The sequence below is a fragment of the Chrysemys picta genome, chromosome 4 (assembly GCF_011386835.1).
Source record: "Chrysemys picta bellii isolate R12L10 chromosome 4, ASM1138683v2, whole genome shotgun sequence".
Classification (NCBI taxonomy): Eukaryota; Metazoa; Chordata; order Testudines; family Emydidae; genus Chrysemys; species Chrysemys picta.
In genome coordinates, this window is record NC_088794.1 from 116376813 (window position 1) to 116391374 (window position 14562).

The 14562-nt window shown below is 46.0% G+C and overlaps 1 protein-coding gene across 28 annotated transcripts in view; it reads left to right on the forward strand.

The window, feature by feature from the left end:
- The window catches only part of NRXN3 (neurexin 3), a 1417823-nt gene that overhangs the window by 668810 nt on the left and 734451 nt on the right, over positions 1-14562 (forward strand). The gene's annotated exons all lie outside the window — the stretch shown is intronic.

Here is a 14562-nt window from a genome sequence, read left to right on the forward strand (position 1 = left end):
AGAACACAGGAGTAAGCACGGCATTGTGGGCTAGTACTACAATACGTGCAGTATTGTGCTGTATTTACTGTAGTGCTCATTCATTTTGAGTGAATACTGCAGCTAGTACAGCATTGTGTGCTCGAGAACTTTGGACCAGTACTGAATCATGATGATTTAAATATCAACATTTACAGTATGTTTTTTATTAGAGTTTCAAAGGTCTGGCTGATTAAGTACTAGACACTAGTAACATTTCTACCCTTGCCCACTGGAACTGTCCGACCAAACCTCTGGGACTGAAATTCTCCCCAAAGAGGGGATCCTCAAAAGTACCCCACCACATCCCCATTCCTCTCATGGGCTGTGAAGCTTGGCCTTCCACAAATCAATGAGAGCACATTTTGGCCCAGGGTGTCTACCAGTGTTCTGTTTGAAAAGAGATTCACAGCATTGTCTGGGCCAATGGCAGGTAAGCTCTGATCTCGGGCTGCATAGCAGACACCATCACTATCCCCTTGCCATGCTGACCTCTCTCCCCGTAGTTCTCTTCCACTCTTTCATAAAATGACCAGTGTAGCTCCCTGTTTGTCACATCTGGTCGCTAGTCCCCCACTTCTGAGCACTGCTCTATCGTTCAGTTTCAGCTTGCTAAGCAAATCATGTTATAGGGCTAATAGCGTAGAGGAAACCCTAGGTTGGAATCTATTAAGCAGCATTTAAGTGAGTGCCTTGGAGAGCTCTAAAGGGATTATTGACATTGTGTTCTTCCTTGTTCCTAATGGGCTTCCGGGCTCCAGAGTGTTGCCGTGCCCTTGTTACACTATTGCTAATGAATTCAGGCATGCTCTGAAGTGTCAACAAGCCAGGTTCCTGAGTCTGTAATTGGGCATTCCTTGCCACTTTGAAGCTGGCAGCTGGAAAGCCATGCAGGGCAGTCAGAGAGTAGTTTTGATCTGAGTGATGGTGACTCAGATGCGGTGACCAGCTTCCAAATGCCAGCGGGTGCTTGTATGTGCCCTTGCCAGTGAATCGGAAATGCTCGCGGGAGGATGTGTGTCTGAAAAAGAGCTGGGAAGGTAAGTCACACTGACTGCTCCAAGGCAGCAAGAGTCCAGCTGGGATCTGCACAAGGTACGTGTGCCATCTTGTTGTGTTAAAAATCTCTGCCAAGCATTGAGGCTTGAGATGCCTTTTCCTGTCACTGGTCACCTCACTTCTGCTACAAAGCAAGGGTTGCTGCAGTTGGCTTGTCTTCCATGTCTGTTCAACATGTTTCTTATTACACCTTGTCTGATGCAAACAGAAGTGCTAGTATCGTATTATGAGAGTGAATTATGTGTCATGTGAATTGGATTTAGTGGGGTGGCTGGCAGGAGAAAATAGCCCACTCTGAAACCTTCCTCCTTGCAAGCTGTAGCCTTAGTTGCCATTTAGGAATGTGTTAGGAACTGCTGGCTCAAGAAGTTTTTTTAAACAGTCTGTCTCTGTTATTTTGGTAGCTGCTCATCAAATAAATACATTAGGGTCAATTTCTACTCTTGCACTTGTGTAAGTGCATGGCTGCAGTACCCATTTTATATTGAAGACTAATCAGTGGAGTTACTACAGATTTATGCTACTGTATATGAAAGCAAAATTTGGCCCAGATGAACTGCTTTCTCATTCCATTTCGATAAAGAGCACACATGTCCTCTTTGGGATGACTGCTCTGGGATAGATTCAGTGCAGCACATTTCAGTAATACTGTGGGATGGATAAATGGCACAGCTAGTCCATTTAAATGAATCTCTCAGTAGCTGCTTTATCTAGTCCCCAGTAACCAGTAGGTGTGAATTGTAACTTGCTAGCATAAACCTTGCAGACTGAAGGAGTCTTCTGTGTTGACTGGTCGGCTCAAGAAGGCTTGGTGACATAGTAATCCTCACTTGGAGCAATTAGTCTAATTCAATCCCACAACTAGGACTTTCTGTACCTTTCTGGAATGGACTCTCTGCTGCTATTGCACTTCCCAGTTTGGATATAAATGGGAAAAAATGATACATTATATAGTGTACAAGCTGATTAGAAAACAATGAATAATTTTAGAATATGGGCTGCAAAAATGCGTAATCAGTCATGATCTAGTGCTACTGGTTTCCTGGTTTCTGCCTTGGATACTGATCTGTACTAAAACAGCAAGCAGTGAGAGTGTGTGGGAGAGTCAAAGAAATGTCTAAAGTTCTGGAAATGTGGGTTCAATTCTGCTCCCACCTGGGACTGCTACTCGTTAGTGATGGAGCAATTCTGGTCAATTGGTCCAGTCTTTTTGACCTGCAACTCAACTTTCAAATGTGGACAGCTTGATAAGGTGGAGGAATCCAGCATTAGGATGCTACACTTGGCACTTATGGATATTAATCAGGCATTGACATGCCTACCTGTCACATTGAGCATCCAAATGCAAGACTTTTTCGTGTGCTGCTAAGGTACTAAATTTCCAAATTAGGACACAATGTCAGTGCAATCGAATAAGTCAGATCTTTGGAGCCTCCCAGCCTAGCTAGATTTGTTCAGTAAAGACACAAAGGACTTGTCTAAACATACAACGCTCTATGGTGACAGGGGAGAGCTCTCCCGTTGGCAGAACAAAACTACCTCCACCAGAGGCAGTAGCTATGTCCGCAGGAGAAACTCTTCCATCGACAGTGCTGTCCACACCAGTGCTTAGGTTGGTGCAATTTATGTCGCTAGGGAGTGGTTTATTCACACCCCTGAATAATTTATGCCAGCGTAAGTTTATAGTGTAGACATAGCCTAGGTCTTTACTTTAACACTGGACCTTTAAGGTATTCATTCCAGGCTCCCAGTAACTTGAGACGTACCATCTGCAAAAATTGTTGTCTGTAATCTTGGTCATGGAACTATAATGTGCCCCATATCCCTGTAGTCAGACCCTCAGATCGTCCTCTATAGTGAAGTCATATAAAGCTAGGCTTCACAGATCCAGCTAAAGGGAATGCAGCAGGGCGGGATGAAACTACATCTCACAGAGAGCTGCTACTTACTCTGTGTCTCATGTAGATGGCAAATGTTTTCAGGAGGAGTCACCAGGCTGATTCAGGTGTGTATTAATAGAGGCTCATTGTCTGTAACAGATCGATAGCTAGTGGCCTGGCTAGAGCAAACAGGAGAGTGTAAAGCACCTTTCCAAACAGCTGTCTGGTGGAGTCGTTAAGTCTGTCTGTTGGCTATCGAGCAGATTTCTGGTTTTATTTATTTATTTTTAAAATTATAGGTTGTAATATTGATCCAAGCTGTTAAAACAAGTTTTCCATTCAGTCTGCAGGAAAAAGAAGCAGTCCATGTTTGCTCATCCGTTGTATGTCTTCTTTCACACTTCCAAAGTGTGCATTGCTACACACAGAGTGATCTTCTTACTCGAACATTGGTGCTAGTAGGTGAGACGTGCTCGTTTTGTTGCCTGGGGAAGTGGTAATATGGGACTGTTGTTCTTTTCACAGTAACTGGCAGCATTTTTCATCAAAGGACCCTTTCCATGTGATTTATAACCCATGCACTGCTTCTTTGATCTGGTGAATCCCATTAGTGTGTGTGGGGTGGGGGAGAGGAGAGAGGGAGTCAGGGTTACTTCCTCCATGCATGTGACTCATTCATATAGTAATGGCTTTGTCATGATCAAGCCCTCCTGAACTCCAGCTCTGTATTTGACGGGGGGCTGGTTCATGTTAGTGGAGCTCTCTTGTCCTTCAGCTCAGTTAAAAATGTCAGCGCCAAAATTAGCAGTTTCTGAATAAATCTCAGAACAAAACTTTTGAATAACGGTCAGAATGTGATGGGCCTAATAACAGGGAAGTAGGAACAGGCCCTCTGTGAACATTGTGGCCCTGCCATCTTCCTCTGCACTTTGCTCTTCGTGTTTTTTACATTGAGTGAATTTAGCACTGTTGATAGATGCTAGATTGACAACTCCAGAGTCCAAAGGCCTGTAGAGTAGGTGGACAATGAGCAGTGACAGGACAAACTTGACTCATCCCGCCTAAAGAATGTGGTACAACCCTGACCTTCAGTAATGAAATGGCGATTTAGCCTCCATGTGACATTCAGTCCCTGGATTCTCTGCTGAGACTCCCAGCAAGGAGGACAGTTAAAGCAGTAATGATGAGGGCTTTTTATGAAGTGCTCACCTGCCTCAGAGAACAGGACTAAGATCCTTTTCCCTCCAAGCTCATTTCATCTATGCCATTGAGCAGCCATAGGTTTTAATCCAACCACAAAAATAGCTGTGACTCAGAGGTGAGCACTTTCCCCCAGTGGGCCAATTACCTGGTGACCAGGCTTCGTAACCTCGTTGTAACTTCATCTCCATTGGTTCACCTTGATTTATTTGCAGAAGCCCTTTTGTTGCCCATGTTTAATTATCACCCATTCATCTGTAATGTGGCCAGCTTATTACTTATTGATACTGAGAGCAGTAAGCACTGAGAGGCTGGTGGTATGTCGGAAATAAATCTGCACGTGCTTCATTAGTCGTGCATGGCTAAACTGATTAGCTGTTTAAATAAAAGAAAACACCCTCTCCCCCACTCCCGCCCCAGCGTGCAGATAATACCCTGTAGCGAAGTCCACCCTACATGAACCAAAAGCCACCTCTGATTCAACTCACATGAATCAGGCCTTATTAGAGCAGAGCAGGCATCCTACCCTCTCCTCCACTCCTCTCACCTTGCTCCTTCCTTCATCTCTTTTGTCCCCTCTCTCCTCAGTGCCTTTTTATGTCACCTGCTATAACTAGAACTGCCTGCCTGATCCAGTCAATCAAGCATCCTCACTCTCCTCCTTCCAATTCCTCTTTGCTGTCGATCGGCCTTCCGATACTGTTCTCTGCCCCTGTGCCTTACTGACCTCATCCTTCCAAAATAAGAAGAGGCAGGCAGAAGAAGATATACATGTGGCTGTGTACTCAGCATGCAGTATAAATCACATGATCATTACTGGTCATGACCTTTGTTCTTCCTCCCTCATTTAACTGTTTGCCATCACTTGCTGTGTTGTGTCTGGAACTGTACTATCTTCAGGACAGGGATCTGCCTTTCGTGCTTTGTAAAGCTCCGTTTGCCTCTCTGCTATATCATAAATAACGTGTATTTGTTCCAGCACTCAAGTGGTTAAGAAGGTTTTGTTGCCTTTCGGTAAGCAGGAGAGCAAGTTCACCCTGAAATCGCACCAGTAAAGTGTCTCTCTGGGATGCAGGTCAAGAGCTTGTTTGAAAGCGAGTCCAGTTGGCGTACTTACCATGCACCCATCTGGAGTCATCCCTGAGGGTTAGCCATGTTAACACTGTGGTGAATTTGGACCTAAATGTTTTGGGTGAGATTTGTGTTAAGGAGGGAGTTTGGGGGCAGATGTCCCTGGAATGTTCTCTCCCACACCTTTGCATTTCTCCCTCAGGTGCTCAGTCTGAAAACCATTTCCTTCTTTCCAGCAGAGAGCCTGGCAAACTTGCTCTTTCCTGCTCCCCCAAATGCAGCTAGCTCTTTAGCACTCGAGTGGGTAATCTAATTACTACTGCATCAGCAGCTTGGCACAGGGAGCGTTTGATAGAAGAGCTGCAATCAGTCACTGGTATCTGTGCACACCTGGCTGCTGTCACCACATAAGCTATGGTCCAGTGATGCCACAGAGTTTGATGGGATGGAAAGGAAGAGGGTTTATACAGGTGGCAGCAACAGCAGCTTCAGTAGCAACCTTTGAACAAGATGCACTAGAAGTTACTTTTCTCTCTTCCTGACTTTGTTCTGTGTGTATGCCACTCTTATAAACCAGTCTTGACAGGCCTCTCCATAGCTTGGCACCCGTCATAGGCACTATTTTACCATGTGACATTTTCTGCGGGTCATTGTTGACATCTTGTGGCTTTCATTGTGGATAGTTTGATCATAGACGTTTCATCCCCACTATGAAGCGTAAAGGCTGGACTCAGAGATGGTAGATTTCACTGGTGGCCTATCTATGTGTTCTGAGAGGTGCTGCTATGACCAGGTATTCCCACAAGTTGATGTTGCCACAAAATTGGTGTGCTGTGCCCCCCAAACTGCCCACATCTATTGAAGGTGATCTGCAAACAGAAACTCCATTAGCTGTAGAATACAATACAATTCTGAAGGCCTTTACAGCCTTCGATATATGAAAGTTTAAAAGGCGTTTTGAATGGATTTACTTTAGACTTTAAACCCACCTGCTTTTTTGCCTTTTAATGACTTGCGTTTGTCCAGCTTACTGGTTCTGGGATACAGAATCGGCAATAGCAGGTTTAAAACTCGAGGAAAACACCATAATATTCTCCACACTCACCAACATCCTCCTCTCTGAGAGCCTTTATCTGAATCTCTTCTCAATAGACTGGTGTGGTGGTAATCTTGGAAATTTAGGGCAAATGGATGTTGATGGACCCTTAGGTAAAGACCAGACCGTTCTCTTAAGTTACGCTGTGCTGAGTTGAATCCTTTGGAAGTCACTTTGTGCAGATTCCAGCCTAAAATTGTTTGGCTCAACGCTTTAGCAGGCTTTCTGTTAGCTATGATGCCACCAGTATAAAGCATGCTGGGACATCACATGGAGTGGAACTGAACAGTCTGGACTTTGGAGAGGGGGAGGTGATGGAGAGATACGCAAAGTTAATCATCTGCATCCTGCTCTTACTCCAGCAGCTGAACAAGACTGGAAAATAGCCTGTAAAGAGCAACCCTGAACTAGCAGGTGGGTGTTAAAGGTTTCCCTTCACCCTTCCCCTGGTTCTTGTCATGCAGACAGAAAGCAGAAGACCAAAAGTCCGAAGTGCAGTCAATGCAATGTTTATTGGGGTTAATCAGTCAAGCAAGTCCGTAGCTCTACATGCCTGTAGAGCCTTTTTTCTCACTGTCCCAGTTTCCCCTTCCTTAGCAGGCATAATTATACCTGTAGTGCACAGCCCTTGGTCCCATCCCTTACAATTTATTGTGGTGTTCTGTTTTGGAGGTTCCTGGGTCTGGGGGCTTCAGTACCACCTCTTTTGTATCCCATGGGAGGGGTCAGGAGTGAGGTTGTGTTTCAGTCAGAGCTAGACATTTCTTTGGCTTTTAGTGTTTCTTATACCTTCTCTTCCCCCCCCCCCTTGCCCCTCCTGACTGGTTGCTTGACCTTATCTCGGGAGAAAAGTTGAGGCAGGACCTTCCTTCAGGTGTGCGCTTGTATATTAAACTCCCACTCTACCCAGCAACACTTTAGCTCTATCTCTTATCACCCCATCTGCTTGTGGGCAGATGTAACACACAGTGTCTTTGTTCTTTGTTCACACATGTTAGTAAGAATATAAAAATATCAAAAGTCAAATGGGCAAACAAGACCCAAAATTCTCTCTCAGGCAAATATACAGGCCTGAATACTACATTATCATCACTAACACTCCCAACAGTGGGGATGGATAGATGTGGATCTAAATAGGTCTGTTCCACCTCTAGCTTTTATGGGCCAGATTCTGTTCATAATTGCACCAGTATAAACACAGAGTAATGCCACTGATTTCAGTAGAATTACTTGGGATTTATACCAGAATCACTGAGATGAAAATCTCCCTGAATCTGATTGAGACTTTTATCAGATTTTTAGGAAGTTAAGTGTCTGTACGCTAGACTAGACTAAAGATCACCTTTAAAATCACAGTCCTAATTTGGACAATCTATGCCATGAAGTATTTGCAGGGTCCAACATTGTACCCAGAAGCCATAAGAATGCCAACATGCACAGACAGTCTGTGCTAGAATTTTGTCCTTTTGGGGATAGATCTTGAGCCCATAAGTAAGTCCAGGTCTTTGTAAAAAAGAGAGAGAGAGAGAGAGATCCAGTCTGTGTTTTTCTCCCCTTTTTTATGATGAAAGTTCTTGACAGGAAAGCCTAAGGCAGAGGGAAATGAAAGGTCCTGGAGGAGATTCTTGTTCATTATCCAAGCTGCCTAATGCGCTAATTATTGCCTGTCATTGGAAGATGGCTGCCTATTGATCTCCAGTGGAGCTTAGCTGTACATGGAGACATATCTGTAACATTACAGGCTTGTTACCCAGGAGCTGGTATAATAGGCTCAGCTGTGGAACACTGGGGATTAGACACACAATCTTAATTACAGTTATCATACTAATGATCCCCAAGGGGCAGATTGAGGTTGGCTGTGTGGGTACCTGTGAAGTGGGCTGTGGTGGGAGGGAGGGCTTTTGGATGGATTTGATTGTCTGGAGGTGTTTCACTGCTTAGAGACAGCTGTGCCTTGAGAAAAATTGGGACTGGAGAGTGGGACTTCCAGTAACCCATGTAAAGATTCTCTACAGCATGGAGAACTTCCCTCATGGACCAAACACTGAAGAGAGAGATCTCTTCTTTGGCCTTTCAGCTCATCAGCAATAAGGCAAGAATGAAATAATGAAATGAGTGACAATAGCTGTCTGCAGCAGAGAACTGTTAATAGAAACGCAGCTTTGTTCGTGGGTATGTGAAGGAGCTGACCCCGTACCTTACTCAGGGCCGGCACCAGGCACCCAAGCACATGCTTGGGGCGGCACCTGGTAAGGGGCGGCGGGGGGAGCGTGGCGCGGCATTCCGCGGGGGGGGGGTGGGCTCCGGCAGCACGGCGGGGGAGACGGCGCGGGCTGGGTGGGGGTTCCGGCAGTGCTCGGCGGGCTCTGGAGGCCCAGCGCTCGGCAGGGGGCAGCGTGGGGCTCGGCACTCGGCGCGGTGGGGGGCGGCGCGGTGGGGGGCGGCGCGGGGCGCGGCGCTGGGGGGGTTCCGGCGGCGCTCGGCGGGGGCGGGCAGGCTCTGGCAGCGCAGCGCTCAGTGGGGGGGCGGCGCAGGGCGCAGTGCTCTGTGGGGGAGCTCGGGGGGCAGCGCTTTTTTTTGCTGCTTGGGGCAGCAAAAAAGTTAGAGCCGGCCCTGACCTTACTGAGCCATAGGTTCATTACAGATCACCTGTCAGCTTTTAGGTCTAAATCCTTGTGAGCCCCTCTAATGCTCTGCATTAAGATGAGCTGCATAATATTGTATGTAGTACTTTGACAAGTGTGTACCTGCAGTGCTGTCCCATAACTATATGGGATTAGGCGCACTCCAGTATTGGAGCTTCGGGGGTGCAAAACTGAGACCTGAGGCAGTGAATAGCTCCTTCCATGAGAGAGCAAAGGGTAACTAAGTGAGGGTGAGTTTGTATACCGGGCCTTCTTAGCAACAACTGTTTCCAGCATGGGAATAGTTGCTGATCTGGTTTAGTTGAGGAGCTCTCCTAGGTCTTGTAGCCAAACCCCAGAACTAGAATAACTTTATTTGACTCGAGTGTTGTTAATACACCTGCCAAACACAAACTGTTTCTTTCTGTTAAACACTGTCTGGCCTATTGTCTTAAAAGAAACATGGTCAGAGTTCTCCTTCTCCTTTCCTGCCTCTGCTTTGAAACTTAATTGCATAGCTTGGCCACTGCAAAGCTGGTGTCAAGTTTGCTGGCTTCCCATAACTATCTGTCATAGCTTCCCCTCCACCCCCAAATTGCAGTAAATGACCTTCTGCCTGCTACATCTCTGCCCTGCTGATCTCAGGCAAATGATGAAGATGGATGGCAGATATCACAGGCCATCAGTCATGCAGTTTGTAGGTCCCGAAGAAGCATCTGTGTCTTTTAATAGTTCATCTGCCACTGATTTTCCCACAAGGGAGGGGAAGACCACTCAATGCTGCAGAGGGATCTATCACTGTGCTTTTGTTTTGTTTTTTTAAATATCTGAGGCTTCAATAGTCAGATTTCTTCCACCTAGGAATGCAGATTGTCAGCCCTGAGGAGTATTTGTGGTTCAGGAGTGAGTTTAGGAATCTAAACCAGGGAGAGCGCTCAATGGAGCCTTGAGAGCTCCCATGCTGAAATCAACAGATTATTTTCTCTGCTTGCTTTTGGTAACGATGCTCTGGTGGGTTATCTGGGGATTGAACCCAGGACCTCTGAATCTAAAGCCATGAATTTACACTGCTTTTGAGCTAAAGTTCTGAGAGCTAGTGTTTGACAGGCAGTGTCAGCTCCATAAACCTCTGTAGACAGTCCAGCTATTTCATGGTGGATGAGGGATAAGGACCACGCACTGTTGTTGTGAGTTATATTTCCAATCCTGTAATTTTTCAATCCAGAAAATCTACCCAAACACCTAGTCAATGCATGAAGGCTAATGCTAATAATAGTACTGTATGCTTAAAGAGCACTTCTATTTTTCAAATACAAACTACTTTGCTGTGTATTCAACACACTCCATCCCACAGCTAGATAGTCTGTTGCTTGGTGTATTCCCTAACAATACTTCACATTCTGTGGGGTTACAAGGGCCTTCACAATGAGAGGTGACGTGAGGCAGATCCCCCCCATGCTTCCCATTGTTTAGCCCCAGCTCATGGTAGGAGTTTGTACTGGGGATAGTGAGTTACATATAATGTATGCAAATCATCAGTATCTCTTTTTTTTTTCTCCTGCCCTTTGCAAGAGTAGGTTCACTCTGTGTGTTAACATCAAAACCTGCACCAGTACGTTCAGACCAGCATAATGTGGTGGTGTGTGAGGTTGAAGGTTTGTGTCATTCAACTCATGCCTGCTCAGGGCCATCCTTAGGCATACGCAGCATACGCGGCTGCGTAGGGCACCCAAAACTTTGGGGCACCACCGGGACAGCAAGTAAGAGCAGGTCGGCTCCCACACACCAAGCATGTACTGCAGGCCCCTTAGGCAGGGGCCGTATTCACAGAACCGAATGCGCCGGTGCGGCTCATTCTGCATGAGGTAGAGGATACAGGGGTCTCTGCGGGGAGCTGTGATTCTCTGCTGCCATGAGGTGGGCCGGGCGGCTCGGTATCCTTTCCTACCCCTACCAGGCTGCAAGCCAAGGCTGCCACAATGTCTGCTGCGTATGAAGCTCAGTGTGTGTCAGCAATTGGGGGGGCGATTCTTCTGGGGGTCTGCGGGCACCAGTTTAATAATACTGCATAACGCCCCATAAATCATAAGGATGGCCCTGTGCCTGCTCATTAGAAATGCCTCTCATATAAATTCTTATAAAGTGCAAGGAAGTTCAGATGTATCTGAGGAAATGCCCTAACAGGGGCATCCACCAGGCTCTGAAGTAGCCTCTGCAGGGAAGTGCTTTGGAAGACCCATTGCTCAGTTCGTTTAAAGTAGAATGGACGTAGCATCAAGGAACATGTTGAGGCCCTAGCCTTGAAGCCAATTTCTGGGGCTCAGGGTGAAATAAAAGCCAGCTCAGATCTTCATGCCAGAACTTAGATGGCTGTAGAACCTTTCTGTGGGTAGAGATTGTTTGTTGGACTCTTACAGAGTGTTTGGGATGCAGCAGAAAGGGCCAAATTCTTTTCCATGTATAACACCAGCATAGGGCGACCGGATGTCCTGATTTTATAGGGACAGTCCCGATTTTTGGGTCTTTTTCTTATATAGGCTCCTATTACCCCCCACCTCCTGTCCTCATTTTTCACATTTGCTGTCTGGTCACCCTACACCAGCACAAGGGCCTATGCTTAAGCCCTTAGCAGGAGTTTTACCTGGTGCATCGCACCCTCCTACAGTGGGGTAAATTTCAACCCAAAGACCAGTGCCTGAGAGAACACCAAGCTAGTCATTCAAAACTTCCTCTGGTGGCAGGAAGTTCACATTTCTGTCCAGGTAGTTTGAGGGGGAGGGAGTGAACCAGGCGATGTCTGCCACTCAGTAACACTTTATCCAGCGATGCCTGTAGTACTGATAGCCGATACTGTGGAGGGCGACAATGTACCTCTGGGGTTTCTCTCCAGCTCTCCTTCTAACTCGAAAGGGCCCTTTTTCTTTTTGGATGAGGAAGATGAAAATTCCCGGGGCTGATTCAATTTGGAGGACTGCTCTAAGTTTGACAGGGTTATGCTTTTGAGGCCTGGTGATAGTGCTCATCATAACTACAGTAGGTTAAGGCCTGCAACAAGAGGGTGCTCACAGCTACAATAGGACTGATGGCAAGTAACATTCATTGCAGATGGTTCTCTGCCCACGCGTCTCTATTTATGTAGAGGCCCCCAGTGTTTATGTTAACGGTGATGAGTTTGGGAGATTAAAAATAGGGAGTTGTTTGTTCATTCGTTCTTTATAGATCTGCAATGAACATTATTTTTAATAAAGCACAAATTCAACAGAGATTTGTTAGAAGAGGGGGCTGCTGAAAAGCCAAGCAGCAGGTGTCTCAAGTGCTGAAGTGCTTGGTCTCCTCACTCCCACTAGATGGTGCTGTGGTCCTGCAGGTTGTCCACAGTGCATCGTTTGACTTCCCAGGTCCTTGGTGAATAGTTGAAAGGAGCAGACTGAAATAAAGTTAGAATCTATTTCTCTCCGGCTGCCTTTTTCTCCTCTCCAAATTAATCCCACAAAGAGGTTTTCCGAAATCACCTCAGGCAGTGTACAGCCCTCGGCAGTTTCCATTTTCCTTCCTTGCCTAGCCAACTCTGTGGCTTTGCCATCACTTATGAGGGCTTAGGAAACCCACAGAAGGCTTCTCTGAGATGTTACATTTTGGGAACTGCTCTATTAAACAGAAAAGCAGAACAGTGCAGGCACCTCTTGTGTTGTGGGGGTCTGTCTAGTCACACAAATTGACTTTTTTTTTCTTTTCCCAAAGAATTTTAGTGGTGACGAAGGTGCAGCCATAGGGACGAAATCCTCCAACCACAGAGCAGATAAAGCACAATCAGTGGCAGTTCTGAGTTTCCCCAACACACAGCCACTTCCCTGGGAAATTCCTGTTAAACAGTTTTCAACTGGATCCAGCTTGCAGCTAGGTTTTGGAAGAGAGAAACACTGGTCTCCTGCAGCTACTGACTTTCCAGTAGAAATAAACAGAGATTGATCCTTAGAAGCCAACACAGAGATAAAATGTAGTCTACTGGAATTTCCACTTGGGCTGCTACCATTGTGTGTCACCCTCACAGAGAGGGACAACTTCCATGGGTAAAAGAGAATTGACTGTCTGTGGTCCATTCAGTACTTGACCTTGTCACTGAGATGATTGATAACAGAACCAATGAGTGTCTCTGTGGAGGGTGGTTTTCAGTGGCCTGGCCACCTGTTTTCTAGGAACTGGATGGATAGCACCAACTCATTTCACAGAAAAGCCTTGTGGCTGGATTCAAGCCAGTCATTTAGAGGTGAAAGACCAGATCCCGTTTCCGATCCCCCGAGATAACATCCCTGCGATAGCTGTAGCTGTTTACTCTATACTACACATACACTTGGTATCATCACAAAGCTACCTCTCATTTCCTGATGCTTCAGTAGTGAATAATTTTTCTCCACCTCTTCTACTGCCCCTGTTCTCAGCATTTCCAAAGTGCTTGTCCTTCTGCTCTCCTATCTTTCTGCTGCCACCAATCTGCTATCTTACTTGTCTTCCCTTCCACCCTCCAGAGACCCCATAATGGGGGAAAAAACCACAAATCCTTACCTGCATAAGTGGGGGTTGAAAAGAGGTGGGTTTTTTTTTTAAACTCTTTAGAGCCTGGTCCTGGCAGCTGGTGGAGCACCCACAACGCCCAGCAAAGTCAGTAGCAGCAGATCTCAGCACCTCTTGGGATAAGACTCCTGATTTCCTTCTCACTGCTGATGTGGTTTGTTTTTTGTCTGCACTTTGCCCAGTTTGGACAGTGAAACTGGATTTGCTGTTTTCACTTCCTGTTTATGGTTTGGCTTTCTGGTTCTTGCACTGTAGCATGATGCTGTAAGATTTGAGTTTGCAGCACTCAGGAGAGAGGAGGAGTTGTTGCAGTGCAAATGAAGTCATTGTCCTCTCAGGTTTTCTTCAACCTTCACATTCCATGCACCTGAAACTTTGGGCCTTAAACAAACTTGATGGCATTTCTTTAAATAAAGACAGTTTCCATCATTGTTGCAAAGGTTATTCACTTAGCTCAGGGCTCATTTGCACCTGACCTCCTGAATCTACAGTTTTCTACCAGCAGCCATTAATCCGATGGGCTGTGCTGTAAATAACCATGGTAAATGCTGTGTAATGCATCTTCTCTAGGGCAAGAGGAGTTTTCCATCTCAGAGCCTCTAGCAAGCTTTTGAAGTCACCGCTAATTACCTAATGAGAGAACACAAATCTCTTCCTGACCCTCACTCCCTACCCCAGAACTAAGGCTTAAAACCAACAGCTCTGTTTTAAAAGACCCTCCAATCTGCTCAGGCAGGTGTTTTTCCTTCATTCGGAGGCTGTTCCCCTGGTGATTTCTCTGTCAATCCCACACCTCTGCTGAAGTGTGAACTTGGCAGTGCCGCGATGTGCTAGTGCTAAACCAGGGCTGAGTGGCATTGTTGTGGGGTTTATCAGTATGTCCCAGAGCACCTTGCACATGGATATCTTTTATGCCTATTTTAGTACAACAGCTGCAAATTAAGGCTTAGTGTTTTGTAATTTAGTATCTGTGGATATTTAGCTAACTTGAGTGTTTCCTGATTATGCAGGGACAATGTTTAGCACCTCAAAGGGTGTGATT